General features: G+C 42.4%; 1 long non-coding RNA gene across 1 annotated transcript in view; it reads right to left on the bottom strand.

The window, feature by feature from the left end:
• The window catches only part of LOC122485023, a 69,481-nt gene that overhangs the window by 5,999 nt on the left and 47,440 nt on the right, over window positions 1-16,042 (bottom strand). The gene's annotated exons all lie outside the window — the stretch shown is intronic.

Below are 16,042 nucleotides of genomic sequence, written 5' to 3'. Positions count from 1 at the left end.
ACCCAGGTGCCCCAAGGCCTACTGATTTTTAATTAAATGCTAGACCTTGTGAGGTCCCATTGTCAGGTCCCAAATGTTGTTGAATTCCTTTAAAGAGTGTGGGATTTTCTTCTAACGAACAGCTTGAAAGGATCAAATGGATCTCTAGTAGCTTAGCTGTTTTCCAGAACAAAGTACAGCAGTCTTTCGAGAAAGACAATATCTAGTCTCATGTACTACAAGGCCTCTTTCCATGCTGGATTTTTTCCCAGCCCTGCGTGAGTGCCAATGACTATTCAGTCTACAAGTTCCAAATCAGATTTCTGGGGAAAAAAAAAAAAAAGAAAAAAGCTTCCTTAGGGGCACTAAGCAAAAGGCCAATTAAAAAAAATTTTTTTAATGTTTATTTATATTTGAGACAGACAGAGCACAAGTGGGGGAGGGGCAAAGAGAGAGGGAGACAGAATCTGAAGCTGGATCCAGGCCCTGAGCTGTCAGCACAGAGCCTGAAGCGGGGCTCCAACTCATGACCCATGAGATTGTGACGTGACCCCAAAGTCGGACACTTAACCTACTGAACCACTCAGGTGCCCCCGAAGGCCAATTTTAAATATTGTATTGGTATCCACGAAGACTCAAGACACCATAAATCTAGAAACGCAGTCCTAATTGGCTCATTCCTATTATAAGAAATGATATTTATCCTCCTAATATAATATAAACTTCACTAGGATATTACTTCTCATATGGACATCAGGCTTATACTTGTCTACCACATTCTAATTTATTCTGTGTAACCTGAGTAATTGTTAGAGGTATCCAGATATTTAAAACCACCACCCCTGTAGTCAATCATGTGTCCTAAAAGGGACATCCAGAAATTCCTAAAACAAAAGAAACACAAATTATTCTTAAAAACTTCCAGAAGGGATCATCGGTTCTCATTTCCTGCACACTCCCCAAAATACAACGCCCACAAAGGGAGCAAAACAACTAGAAAAGGTGTTCACACTTTTCTCTAACCTTCACAAAAGTCATAAAAGATGACACTTCTGTTCTGAAGGCCCAACAAACCAATCTAAATGCATTAGCATGGCAATGCATAGCATGGCAATCCTATAAGCTTTGATTTGCTCTTAGCTAGTCACGGGGAGCTAACGCTAAAGTACATCTTGTTACCTATGTAAGTGCTATGGGGCAAGTAGAAAGGCCCGTGATTGGCTAAAGGAAAAGACCTGACTCTCTAAAACAGACCCACTAGATTGTGGGACCTATTGGCTTTGAGACCTATTACAGGCATTAATAGTCATTTTGTTTGTGTTAATTGCCTATTTTACTGTCAATTTATATGTCCTGTCCAGAGTTGTGGGTTTTTTTATTAAAAAAAGTTTTTTAATGTTTATTTATTTTTGAGAGAGAGAGAGAGACAGAGCATGAGTCGGGGAGGGGCAGAGAGAGAGGGAGACGCAGAATCTGAAGCAGGCTCCAGGCTCTGAGCTGTCAGCACAGAGCCCGACACGGGGCTCGAACCCATGAGCTGTGAGATCCTGACCTGAGCTGAAGTTGGACGCTTAAGCGACTGAGCCACCCAGGCGCCCCTGTCCCGTCCAGAGTTTTAAATGCTACTGCGCGGTCACTGTCACATCAGGTCCTACGACAGAGAGAAAAACAGAGATTGACCTTGGGTCAACTATGGAGTATGTTTGATGCACGGGTTTTTGATCTTAATCAACAACATCTTGACAAGAGTGAAAATCTAGACATCATGAATTCATGTCCTGGAGCCTGACGTCATCTGTCCTTGGCCAAAAGAGAAACTGAGAGGGGAAAAGCAGCCCCTGACATCTGGAACTGATCTAACAGTTGTAGCTAGATCTCAGCATGATCATGAGCCCGTCTGAGGCTCACAGCCAGGCCATTTTGTTCTGTTGGATGTAAGGACCTTCATAGACTTACCAGCCTCAGAGGTTACTCTGAGACCAGGGGTAAAAATGAAACAAAACAAAGCTGCTTCATAATTTCATCTAAGAACAGATGCAAATAAGGCCACCGTCCATCCCACGAAGTGCCCAAGGATAAAGCTGTCACCGGCTTTCTAATAGCACTCCATCTGGACCAAATCCATGGCTTCCTTGAACCCTTCACCAAATGACCCACCCAACGCCCAAATCCTGTAACAGGTTGGTTTTTTTTTGCCTAGCACAGGGGCTGTGGAGCGGGCGTGGCCAGGGTTCTAGCTGGGCCACTTACCCGCTGTGTGCCCGTGTCCCATACACTGTTGCTCTCCCTGTCTCAGTTTCCCCAGACGCAAAAAAAAAAACCTAGGAGCATTCTCTTTCAAAGGGAGCTGGCCACAAACAGGGACTGTTTACCATTCTTAATTGTTACTATCGTAAATCACCCCAACCACAGCTCAAGATCTGGGCTCCAGAGATGCAGATCTTCCCAGGAGGCCAAACTAATTTGGGCCCTGTAAGAGGACCGCAGCCGGCCAGGAGCATGCCTGTCTGCACTCAGCCCTGCCCACTGCCCCTCTGGTCCTTACCACTTCTTCCCTGGCATGAGCTGGGCGGAGTGGGTCAGATGGGAGCTGGGTCCAGGCGGTGGGGGTAGGGCAGGCTGTGTTGGCCACAGTCTTCAAGGGTTTAGGCACAGCACCTCGCCAGGCAGGGCCCCAAGTGTCACAGCCACTACTGCGGCTCCTTAAGCCATCCAAGTGGGCCAGGCTGGCTCAGGGCAGGCTCATTCTCCGGGTGAAGCAGAAAGGCTCACAGACCTATTTCCCCTCCATCTCCTGTAGAACTCAGCCAGCCTCCCCCGCTCCCCTCACACCTACCATGGATGGAAGCATTGCCGTTAGCTTTAATGTCTATATAGCCAACTCCTTCCGGAATCTAGAGATTATCCTCTAATTCCACAAGGGTGTGGCTTTTTTATTATTTATTTATTTTTAATCTTTATTTATTTTTGAGAGAGAGACAGAGCACGAGCAGGGGAGGGGCAGAGAGAGAGGGAGACACAGAATCCGAAGCAGGCTCTGGGCCCTGAGCCGTCAGCACAGAGCCTGATGCGGGGCTCGAACTCACGAACCGTGAGATTGTGACCTGAGCCCAAGTCGGACGCTCAACCGACTGAGCCACCCAGGCGCCCCAAGGGTGTGGCTTTTTTAAAGAAAGAGGTGGTCAGACCTCACCTTCTACTGAGGGCTGAGCCCTGTCTGTAACCCACCCTCCCTCAGCAGAAGAGAGGGGATTGCAGCAGACATCTCCTCCCAGCCCAGCCTTGTATCCTTTCCCCACGACGCAGCAATGGATTGCGAGTTGCAATTCACGCAGCGCCCTTTAACATTTCTTTTTCAGTTAAAAAATCTATTTATTTTTATGGTGGTAAGATCCACATAACATAAGCTTGACCATTTTAACTCTCAGCGTACAATTCTGTGGCATTGAGTACATTCACGTCCTCGTGCAGACATCACCGCCATCCATCTCCAGGACTTTTCTCATGATCTCACACGGAAACTTCAGACCCATTAAATCATATCTTCCCATCCCTCCCTCCCCCCCAGCCCCTGGTGACCACCACCCTCCCTTCTGTCTCTATGAATCTGATTATTCTAAGTACTCATATAAGTGGAATCAGACAGTATTCATTGTTTTGTGTCTAGCTTATTTCACTTAGCATAAAGTTCCTGCTTATGGCCTAATAATATTCCATTGTCGGGGCGCCTGGGTGGCTCAGTCGGTTAAGTGTCCGACTTGGGCTCAGGTCATGATCTCGCGGTCCGTGAGTTCAAGCCCCGCGTCGGGCTCTGTGCTGACGGCTCGGAGCCCGGAGCCTGCTTCAGATTCTGTGTCTCCCTCTCTCTCTCTGCCCCTCCCTTGCTCATGCTCTGTCTCTCTCTGTCTCTCAATAATAAATAAATGTTTAAAAAATTAAAAAAAAATAATATTCCATCATGTGTATATACGTATTTGTTTCTCCATTCATTTGTGGGGGGATATTTGACATTTCTACCTGTTGTTGGTAATGCTGCTACAAATATCGCATATTAATTTTGTATTTAATGTTCTCAGGAACCACCATTTTGTCTGTAGTTGGCAGTGTTCTCCATTCCCACCAGCAGTGCACAAGGGATTCAACTATTCCAAACCCTTGGCAGCCCTGTGTTTTTGTTTTGTTTTGTTTTGTTTACTAATAGCCATTCTCATAGGTTGTAATGATATTTCATTGTGATCTTCATTTTGCATCCCCCTAATGATTAATGATGCTGGGCATCTTTTCATAGGCTTATTGGCCATTCGTACATCTTCTTTGGAGAAGAGTTCTTTATATATTCTAGATACTAGACCTTTATCAAATATGATTTGCAAATGTTTTTTCTCATACTATAAGTTGTCCTTGCCCTTTCTTAACGGTGTCCTTTGATGCACAGACATTTTTAATTTTTATGGAGTCCAATTTATCTGTGTTTCTTTTGTTACTTGTGCTTTTGGTGTTATATAGGAATCAACTGCTAAATCCAAAGTCATGAAGATTCACCCCTATGTTTTCTCCTAAAAGTTTCATGGATTCAGCTCTTATATGTTGATCATCGATTTAAAACTTAATTTGTAAATCAGTTAAGGGAAAAGAGTAGATGAAATATGCATTTATATAATTTTTTATGATTAGAGATACCTTTATCAGTTCTGTGTTTGTGTGTGTGTGTGTGTGTGTGTGTGTGTGTGTGTATGAATTTCCATATGAGTTTAGTTGCTTTCAGCCTGAAGAATATTCTTCAGTATGTCTTTTTTTTTTAATGCTTATTTATTTTTGATAGAGAAAGAGAGAGTGCGCACAAGCAGGGGAGGGGCAGACACAGAGGGAGTCAGAGAATCCAAAGCAGGCTCCAGGCTCTGAGCCGTCAGCACAGAGCCCAATGAGGGGCTTGAAATCTTAGACTCTGAGACCATGACCTGAGCCAAAGTCGGATGCTCAACTGACTGAGCCATGCAGGCAACCCCCCCACCATTTGATTCTTGCATATAATTTCTTTTTTTTTTAATGTTTATTTATCTATTTTGAGTGAGAGAGAGCAGGCGTGTGCAAGAGGGGGAGAAGCAGAGAAAGAGAGAGAGAGAGAGAGAGAGAGAGAGAGAGAATCCCAAGCAGGCTTTGCACTGTCAGCATGGAGCCCGATGCGGGGCTTAAACTCACAAACCCGTGAGTTCAACCTGAGCTGAAGTCGACAGTCTGGATGCTTAACAGACTAAGCCACCCAAGGGCCCTGAACACAGAATTTTCACATACGTCATTAAGGAAAGGTCTACATAAATCCCACGATACTAGTGTTAAACACAGAGACATGCTACACAGAATCTAAATACACTGGACTCTGTTAAACGCCAAGTTTTAACATATACTGTTAAGCAAGTACATCCGTGAAACAGTACAACTAAATACAGTGTTTCACAAACCTATTACACACCATGCCCTGTTAAACGCAGCGTTCCCACATATCTCAACAAAGCAATTCATTCGTGCACCACCCAGTGCTAAAAACACTGCTTCACAGAGGAATCATATACTGAATCAATCACACGCCTCGCTCTTAAGAGCCAAGTTTCAGCACGTGTCACTGAAGAAAAGGTGCATGTGCCACACGGCACTAACCACAGTGTATCGGAGACAGCACTGTTCCGAATCACAGACACACCTACTGTGTTTAGCAACTTGCGACGGATGTATACCTTTCTTGGTGGCGCATGCTTGAAGTGTTTTAAAAATAGCATAGGGGAGCGCCTGGGTGGCTCGGTAGGTAAAGCGTCCGACTTTGGCGCAGGTCATGATCTTGTGTCTCGTGGGTTCGGGCTGCACATCGGGCTCTGGGCCGACAGCTCGGAGCCCGGAGCCTGCTTCGGGTTCTGTGTCTCCCTCTGCTCTGCCCTGCCCCCCCCCCCCCCCCCCCCCCCCCCCGCTCACACTCTGTCTCTAAAATAAGTAAACATTGAAAAAATTAAAAGGAAAAACTATTCTATGATCTAGAAACCATTATTTAAATAAATAAATAAATAAATAAATAAATAAATAAATAAATATGTGTATATATATATGCATATATATATATAAAGCTGGGGTACATGATTATTATATATGGGTATATATACCCAATATATACCCAATATATATATTGGGTACATGATATTATATATATATATATGTGTGTGTGTGTGTATATATACATATATATACACATATATATACATATATGTATATATGTGTGTGTGTGTGTGTATATATATATATATATATATATATGTATATATAAAGCTTGGGTACATGATTGATTCCAGAAAGTGAAGTCTCTGTGAAAAACTGCTTAGAAATGCATGGTGCATGTCACCAACTGATGCATGTTGACATTGGAATAATAGGCCAGCGTGTGTGATTTATTCCTTGGCGGGACATCCCTGTAAAAGAGCGTGTTTATGCACATACTCCTTTCCAGAAGTGGAAACTTTGCAGAACAGAGCTGGGGGCCTGAATATTTAGTATACGACGTCTGCCTGATGCATTCTGTGGAGCCCTGTGTGGTACATTTGCTCCGGACCTCGTGCCATATGTTGAAACTCACACAAGTACGACAGGTGGTGACTGACCTGGTACATAGATGTCCGTGTGAAAGGATGCCTGTGACACGGTGTGCGTGTGTACTCATTTCTTTATCGCCATATATTGAGACTCTGTTCATCAGAGCTCTGGGCGTGACCGATTTAGTACAGAGATGACTGAATCGCTGTGTTCAGTTCTCTGTCACACATGTCCCTTGCTGACATCTGTTGAAACTCTGTCCTGTCAGAACTAGGTGCATGTTTTCTTTGTCGTGGTGAAGTCTCTGGGAACCATTATGATTAAGAATTGGTCCATCATGGCCCTTTCATGAGGATGGAACTGAAAGAGGAGGAGGAAGCCCTTGCCCTTCCCAAAGCCAAAGCCCGCAAAGGCTTTGAAAGCCGAGAAAGCTGTGCTGAAAGGTGTCCAAAGTCCCATACGGAAAAGAAGATCCGCATCTACATTCCGAAGGCAGCCCAGATAGCCTCCAAAGAGCACCCCCAGGAGAAACAAGCTTGACCGCTATGCCATCACCAAGTTCCCCCTGACTTCCGCGTCAGGCATGGAGAACATAGAGAACACAGCACACTTGTGTTCATTGTGGACGTCCAGGGCAACAAGCACCAGATCAAACAGGCTACGAAGAAGTTCTAGGACGCTGACGTGGCCAAGGTCAACACGCTGATCAGGCCCGATGGAGAGAAGAAGGCATATGTTCGGCTGACTCCTGACTATGATGCTTTGGACGTTGCCAGCAAAATTGGGATCATCTGAGCTAAGCCCAGCTGGCTAAATCTAAATATAAATTTTTCAACATATAAAAAAAGAATTTATGCATCATTTACTCCTCTTTAGTGACGTTAGCACATGGTTGTGTGTGCACTCCGTTTTTAGTGATCAGTGTTGGCACTCTGTGTTTGAAGGACTAGGTGCATGAATGATTAAATATAGTGATATCCACCGTGTTTAACGTTGTGTGACTCGTGTATTTTGTCGTTTGCGACATGTGTCGAAACTCAGTGTTTTTCTAAAAATTTTTAAATGTTTTTTATTTATTTTTGAGAGACAGAGACAGAGACAGAGACGGAGTGCAGCGGGGGAGGGGCAGAGAGAGAGGGAGACACAGAATCCGAAGCAGGCTTCGGGCTCCGAGCAGTCAGCACAGAGCCGGACGCGGGGCTTGAACCCATGAGCTGTGAGATCATGACCCAAGCCAAAGTTGGATGCTTAACCAACTGAGCCACCCAGGCGCCCTGAGACTCCACGTTTGAAAGAGCTCTGGGAGAGGTTGAGTCAGTGCAGTGACATCTCTGTGAATTTCTGGTCAGCAGGTGCTCTTTCCTCTCTTATTGGTATGCGTGGAAACCAACCCACTGGAGCTGGGTGCATAGTTGACTCAGAACAGCGATGTCGTGGAGAAATGTTTAGCATATGGGCTCTTTGGCTTAGTGCCATGGATTGAAACCTGTGTCTCACAAGCCCCCTCTGGAATAAAGTCAGCCTAACGACCTCTCTTCTAAAGCTTGTTGTACCGTTTAGCCGCGGTGTCCTAGGTGTCCAACTTTTTCTAGTTGCCTATGTTGAAACAGTGTCTAACTGAGCTCTTTGCAGATTGATGCAGGGGTGATAGATCTGTGAAACACTGTGTTTTGGAGAGGGTGGGGGTTGTTCTGTTTTAAGTAACATGTAACTAAAATATTCTTTACTTAGTATGTAGTGTGTTACTATCTAAGTAACAAAACTCTGCATCTGAGCTCGGAAGTGATTGAATCAGTACCATGTCAGGGAAGCGCTGTGTTTAGCAGCGTGAGCTGCCTGGGTTTCTTCTCTTGTTCCCTGGTTCTATTTAAAAATTGAGATATAGGGGCGCCTGGGTGGCTCAGTTGGTTAGGCAACCGACTTCAGCTCGGGTCATGATCTCACACTCTGTGAGTTCAAGCCCCGCATCGGGCTCTGGGCTGACAGCTCAGAGCCTGGAGCCTGCTTCAGATTCTGTGTCTCCCCCTCTCTCTACCCCTCCCCTGCTCACACTCTGTGTCTCTGTCTCTCAATAATAAATAGACATTAAAAAAAATTTAATAAAAAAAATAAAATAAAATAAAAATTGCGATATAGGGGTGCCTGGGTGGCTCAGGTGGTTAAGCGTCCGACTTCAGCTCAGATCATGATCTCACAGTTTGTGAGTTCGAGCCCCCCCATTGGGCTCTCTGCTGTCGGTGCAGAGCCTGTTTTGGATCCTCTGTTCCCCTGTCTCTCTGCTTCCCCTGCTCACGCTCTCTCTCTCTCTCTCTCTCTCAAAAATCAACATTAAAAAAAGATATACCCTCTTAGCAGCTTTCACATATATAATACAGTATGTTAACTATAGTCATTATGTTGCATATTACATCTCTAAGGCTTATTTATTTTTAACCGGGAGTTGTACAATCTTTTGACCATCTTCCCCCATTTTTAACATTTCCTACCACTCACCTCTGGCAATCACCAATCTGTTCTCTGAATCTATGGACTCAGTTTTTGGTTTTTTGTTATGTGTGTGTTTTTATTTTATTATTTTTTATTTTTTATTTTTATCATGTTCTTTTTTTAATTTTTAAAATTTACATCCAAGTTTAGTTAGCATATAGTGCAACAATGATTTCAGGAGTAGATTCCTTCATGCCCTTACCCATTTAGCCCACACCCCCTCCCAAAACCTTCCAGTAACCCTTTGTTTGCTCTCCATATTTAATTTTCTTTTTTTAATAATTTTTTTAATGTTTATTTATTTTTGAGACAGAGAGAGACAGAGCATGAGTTGGGGAGGGGCAGAGAGAGAGGGAGACACAGAATCTGAAGCAGGCTCCAGGCTCCGAGCCATCAGCATAGAGCCCGATGAGGGGCTCGAACTCGTCAACCACGAGATCATGACCTGAGCCAAAGTTGGACGCTCAACTGACTGAGCCACACAGGCGCCCCATCCATATTTAAGTTTCTTATGTTTTGTCCCCCTCTCTGTTTTCATATTATTTTTGCTTCCCTTCCCTTATGTTCATCTGTTTTGTATCTTAAATTCTTCATACCAATGGAGTCAAATGATATTTATCTTTCTCTGATTGACTAATTTTGCTTAGCATAATACCCTCTAGTTTCATCCACATAGTTGCAAACGGCAAGATTTCATTCTTTTTGATTCTCGAATAATACTCCATTATATATGTATACCACATCTTCTTTATCCATTCATCCATCGATGGGCATTTGAGCTCTTTCCATACTTTGGCTATTGTTGATAGTGCTGCTATAAACATTGGGGTGCATGTGTCCCTTCAAAACAGCATACCTGTATCCCTTGGATAAATACCCAGTAGTGCAATTGCTGGGTCGTAGGGTCGTTCTATTTTTAATTTTTTGAGGAACCTCCATACTGTTTTCCAGAGTGGCTGCACCAGTTTGCATTCCCACCAGCAGAGCAAGAGGGTTCCTTTTTCTCCACATCCTCACCAACATCTTCTGTTGCCTAAGTTGTTGATGTTAGCCATTCTGACAGGTGCGAAGTATATCATTGCTGTTTTGACTTACATTTCCCTAATGAGGAGTGATGTTGACCATTTCTTCATGTGTCAGTTGGCCATCTGGATGTCTTCTTTGGAGAAGTGTCTATTCATGTCTTTTGCCCATTTCTCCACTGGATTATTTGTTTTTTGGGTGTTGAGTTTGAGAAGTTCTTTATAGATTTTGGATACTAACCCTTTATCTGATATGTCATTTGTGAATATCTTCTCCCATTCCATCAGTTGCCTTTTAGTTTTGCTGATTGTTTCCTTCTCTGTGCAGAAGTTTTTTATTTTGATGAGGTCCCAATAGTTCATTTTTGCTTTTGTTTCCCTTGCCTCCGGAGATGTGTTGAGTAAGAAGTTGCTGCGGCCAAGGTCAAAGAGGTTGTTGCCTGCTTTCTCCTCGAGCATTTTGACGGCTTCCTGTCTTACATTGAGGTCTTTCATGCATTTTGAGTTTATTTTTGTGTATGATGTAAGAAAGTGGTCCAGGTTCATTCTCCTGCATGTCACTGTCCAGTTTTCCCAGCACCACTTGCCAAAGAGACTGTCTTTGTTCCATTGGATATTCTTTCCTGCTTTGTCAACGATCTGTTGGCCATACGTTTGTGGGTCCATTTCTGGGTTCTGTATTCTGTTCCATTGATCTGAGTGTCTGTTCTTGTGCCACTACCATACTGTCTTGATGATTACAGCTTTGTAATACAGCTCTAAGTCCTGGATTGTGATGCTTCCTGCTTTGGTTTTCTTTTTCAAGATTGCGTTGGGGGGCGCCTGGGTGGCACAGTTGGTTAAGCGTCCGACTTCAGCCAGGTCACGATCTCGCGGTCCGTGAGTTCGAGCCCCGCGTCGGGCTCTGGGCTGATGGCTCAGAGCCTGGAGCCTGCTTCCCATTCTGTGTCTCCCTCTCTCTCTGCCCCTCCCCCGTTCATGCTCTGTCTCTCTCTGTCCCAAAAATAAATAAACGTTGAAAAAAAAAATTTTTTTTTAAATAAAAAAAAAAAAGATTGCGTTGGCTATTCAGGGTCTTTTATGGTTCCATACAAATTTACGATTGTTTGTTCTAGTTCTATGAAGAATGCTAGTGTTATTTTGATAGGCATTGCATTGAATATGTAGATTGCTTTGGGTAGTATTGACATTTTAATAATATTTGTTCTTTAACAATATTTGTTCTTCCTATCCAGGAGCATGGAATCATTTTCCATTTTTTTTGTGTCTTCTTCGATTTCTTTCATAAGCTTTCTATAGTTTTCAGTGTAGAGATTTTTCACCTCTTTGGTTAGATTTATTCCTAGGTATTTTATGGGTTTGGGTGCAATTGTAAATGGGATCAATTCCTTGATTTTTCTTTCTGTTGCTTCATTGTTGGTGTATAGGAATGCAACCGATTTCTGTGCATTGATTTTATATCCTGTAACTTGGCTGAATTCATGGATCAGTTATAGCAGTTTTTTGGTGGAATCTTTTGGGTTTTCCACATACAGTATCATGTCATCTGCAAAGAGTGAAAGTTTGACCTCCTCCTGGCCAATTTAGATGCCATTTATTTCTTTGTGTTGTCTGACCTGTCTTGTTCCTGACCTTAGGGGGAAAGCTCTCAGTTTTTCTCCATTGAGGATATTAGCATTATATGGCTTTTATGATCTTATGATCTTATGATCTCAAGGTATGATCCTTCTATCCCTACTTTCTTGAGGGTTTTTATCAAGAAAGGATGTTGTATTTTGTCAAATGCTTGTTCTGCATCTATTGAGAGGATCTTGTGGGTCTTGTCCTTTCTTTTATTGATGTGACGAATCACATTGATTGTTTTGCAGATATTGAACCAGCCCTGCATCCCAGGTATAAATCCCACTTGGTCGTGGTGAATAATTCTTTTAATGTATCCTTGGATCCAGTTGGCTAGTATCTTCTTGAGGATTTTTGCATCCATGGTCATCAGGGAAAATGGTCTATAGTTCTCCTTTTTAGTGGGGTCTTTGTCTGATTTTGGAATCAAGGTAATGCTGGCCTCATAGAAAGAATTTGGAAGTTTCCCTTCCATTTCTATTTTTTGGAACAGCTTCAAGAGAATAGGTGTTAACTCTTCCTTAAATGTTTGGTAGAATTCCCCTGGAAAGCCATCTGGCCCTGGACTCTTATTTTTGGGGAGATTTTTGATTACTAATTCGATTTCTTTACAGGTTATGGGTCTGTTCAAATTCTCTGTTTCTTCCTATTTCAGTTTTGGTAGTTTATATGTTTCTAGGAATTTGTCCTTTCTTCCAGATTGCCCATTTTATTGGCATATAATTGCTCATAATATTCTCTTATTATTGTTTTTATTTCTGCTGTGTTGGTTGTGATCTCTTCTCTTTCATTCTTGATTTTATTTATTTGGGTCCTTTCCTTTTTCTTGTTGATCCAACTAGATAGTGGTTTATCAACTTTGTTAATTCTTTCAAAGAACCAGCTTCTGGTTTCATTGATCTGTTCTACTATTTTTTTGGTTTCAATAGTATTGATTTCTGCTCTAATATATTTATTATTTCCTGTATTCTTCTGGTTTTGGGTTTTATTTGCTGTTCTTTTTCCAGCTCTTTAAGGTGTAAGGCTAGGTTGTGTACCTAGACCTTTCTTTCTTCTTTAGGAAGGCCTGGATTGCTATATACTTTCCTCTTATGACTGCCTTTGCTGCGTCCCAGAGGTTTTGGGTTGTGGTGTTATCATTTTCATTGGCTTCCATGTACTTTTTAATTTCCTCTTTAACTTCTTGGTTAACCCATTCATTCTTTAGTAGGATGTTCTTTATTCTCCAAGTATTTGTTACCTTTCCAAATTTTTTCTTGGGGTTGATTTCAAGTTTCACAGCATTGTGGTCTGAAAATATGCATGGTATGACTTTTATCTTTTCATACATGTTGAGGCTGATTTGTGCCTCAGTCTATTCTGAGAGAATGTTCCATGTACACTGGAGAAGAATATATATTCCATTGCTCTAGGATAAAATGTTCTGAATATATCTGTTAAGTCCATCTGGTCCAGTGTGTCATTCAAAGCCATTGTTTCCTTGTTGATTTTCTGTTTAGATGATCTGTCAATTGTTGTAAGTGGGGTGGTGAAGTCCCCTACTATTATGGTATTATTATCAATGAGTTTCTTTATGTTTATGATTAATTGATTTATATATTTGGGTGCCTCCACATTTGGAGCAGAAATGTTTACAACTGTTAGATCTTCTTGGTGGATAGACCCCTTAATTATGATATAATGCCCTTCTTCATCTCTTGTTACAGTCTTTATTTTAAAGTCCAGACTGTCTGATATAAGTATGGCTACTCCAGCTTTCGTTTGTCAATCACTAGCATGATAGATGGTTCTCCACCCCCTTACTTTCAATCTCAAGGTGTCTTTAGGTCTAAAGTGGGTCTCTTGTAAAGAGCATATAGATGGATCTTGTTTTCTTATCCATTCTATTACCCTATGTCTTTTGATTGGAGCATTTAGTCCATTGACGTTTAGAGTGAGTACTGAAAGATATTAATTTATTGCCATTATGTTTCTTGTAGAGTTGGAGTTTCTGGTGGTGTTCTCTGGTCCTTTCTAGTCTTTGTTGCTTTTGGTCTTTTCTTTTCTTTTTTCTTTTTTCATCTTTTCTTCCCTCAGAGAATCCCCCTTAACATTTCTTGCAGGGCTGGTTTAGTGGTCACGAACTCTTTTAATTTTTGTTTGTCTGGGAAACTTTTAATCTCTCCTTCTATTTTGAATGACAGCCTTGTTGGATAAAGAATTCTTGGCTGCAAATTTTTCTGATTCAGCACATTGAATATATCCTGCCACTCTTTTCTGGCCTGCCAAGTTTCTGTGGGTAGGTTTGCTGCAAACCTAATCTGTCTTCCCTTATAGGTTAAGGACTTTTTTTCCCTTGCTGCTTTCATAATTCTGTCCTTGCTTGAGTATTTTGTGAATTTGATTATGATATGCCTTGTTGATGGTAGGTTTTTGTTTAATCTAATGGGAGTCCTCTGTGCTTCCTGGATTTTGATGTCTGTGTCTTTCCCCAGGTTAGGAAAGTTTTCCACTATGATTTCCTCACATAACCCTTCTACCCCTTTTTCTGTCTTCATCTTCTGGGACCCCTCTGATTCTGATGTTGTTCTTTTTTAGTGGGCCACTGATTTCTCTAATTCTTAAATCATGCTATTTTGCTTTAGTTTCCCTCTTTTTTTTTTCTGCTTCATTATTCTCCATAAGTTTGTCCTCTATATCATTGATTCACTGCTCTGCCCCATCCATCTTTGCCGCTGTGGCATCCATTCGAGATTGCAGCTCAGTTATAGCATTTTTTATTCCATCCTGCATAACTTTTACTTGCTTTATCTCTGCAGAAAGGGATTGTAGTCTATTTTTTACCCCAGTCAGTATTCTTATTATCGTGATTCTAAATTCTGGTTCAAACATCTTGCTTGTATCTGTGTTGATTAAGTCCCTGGCTGTCTTTTCTTCCTGCTCTTTCTTTTGGAGTGAATTCCTTTGTATTCATCATTTTGAAGGAAGAAAAGGAATAAGGTAAAAAAAAATGAAAAATTAAAAACAACACACACAAAAAATCAAATAAATGATGCTAGATGCTAGGTGTGTTTTGGTTTGGGTGTCAAAAGAAGTTTAATAGATTAGAGAAAAAAGGTGGGGGGGGGAATAAAACGTTTGAAAACTTGAAAAAATGAATACAATAAAATAGAATAAAATGAGATGTTGGAAGTAAAATAGAATTTGAAAAATTTACCAAAAAAATATTATATAAAAAATAAAAATATTAATAAAAATTGAAAATAAAAATTTTTTTTCTCTTTCTGTATTCAAGAAAAAGAAAAGAAATGAAAAAGAGAAAAAAGAAAATTGTATAGATGGATCAGCAAACAGACTGAAATACGATTGAAATTACTTCGTTTTCCCTTAGAAGTCAAACTATGAAGCACTTTATAGTCCGTAAACTAAGCAGGTGGAGAGACTTGTGTTCCTGAAGAATGAGGTTAGCCCAGTTGGCCGGGACTTAGTGTAATGGCTCCATTCTCCACTAGATGGCGCTGCTCAGCTTACTGGGGTGGATTGTTGTGGTGCATCGTAGGTGCTTATGTGCATGCACTGGAGAGGTGAAAATGGCATCACCCAGCTACCCAGTCTCTAGTATCGGAACTCTGTGCTCTCCCTGACCAGCAATCAGGCACTCGTCTTTTGTCTTTGGCTTCCATCCACTCCCCACTTTTACACAGTCCTTGACCAAGCCGTCAGGTTGCCAGGTGGCCCCGCCCTCCTGAGTTTTATCTCAGATGTGGCTGTGTTTCCCGACCCCTCACTTCTGAGGGACTGTGGTTTTAACCCACTCAGACCCTCTGTGGGAGGGTCTCACTGAGCAATAGTCAGGTGCCTGCTGCATCCAGGACCTTTCGAGGGACCGTGCTGCTGCCAAGGCCCAGAGACTGCAGCCAGGTGCCAGCCCACCCCAGAAAAAGTTCACGCGATTGTGTAGCAGCAGCGGTTCCGGGATTATGGAGAATCACAACACACATCTGGTGCCAGGCTTCACCCTTAATGACCTTGTCCAGCACCAGTGAATGTGGTTGTTCTCCGGGGTCTGCTGGCCCAAGGACCCCTAGACCTCACTCTCCACTCTTGGGGATTCGCCCTTCCCACCAGAGCACCACCAGGTATCGAGCTGCGGAGTTTCAGACTCTGTGCCCCCCTGTTTATAGAGTCTTCATGGAATTTAAACCCTCTCCTTCGTTTCTCCTGTTTTAGTTCAGTCTCTACGGCTGTTTCCACTTTCCCACTTTCTCTCCAGCTGCTTTTGGTGGGGGGTGCTTTTCTTGTACTCTTCCCCCGTCTCCATCCTCTCTCCACAACAAAAACAGCTCCCTGCCCTCTGTGGCTTCTCTCTCTCCCAGTTCACC

The sequence above is a fragment of the Prionailurus bengalensis genome, chromosome E1, assembly GCF_016509475.1.
Source record: "Prionailurus bengalensis isolate Pbe53 chromosome E1, Fcat_Pben_1.1_paternal_pri, whole genome shotgun sequence".
Taxonomy (NCBI): domain Eukaryota; kingdom Metazoa; phylum Chordata; class Mammalia; order Carnivora; family Felidae; genus Prionailurus; species Prionailurus bengalensis.
Note: the sequence above shows the minus strand (reverse complement) of the source record. Positions and strands in the feature narration are given on the sequence as shown.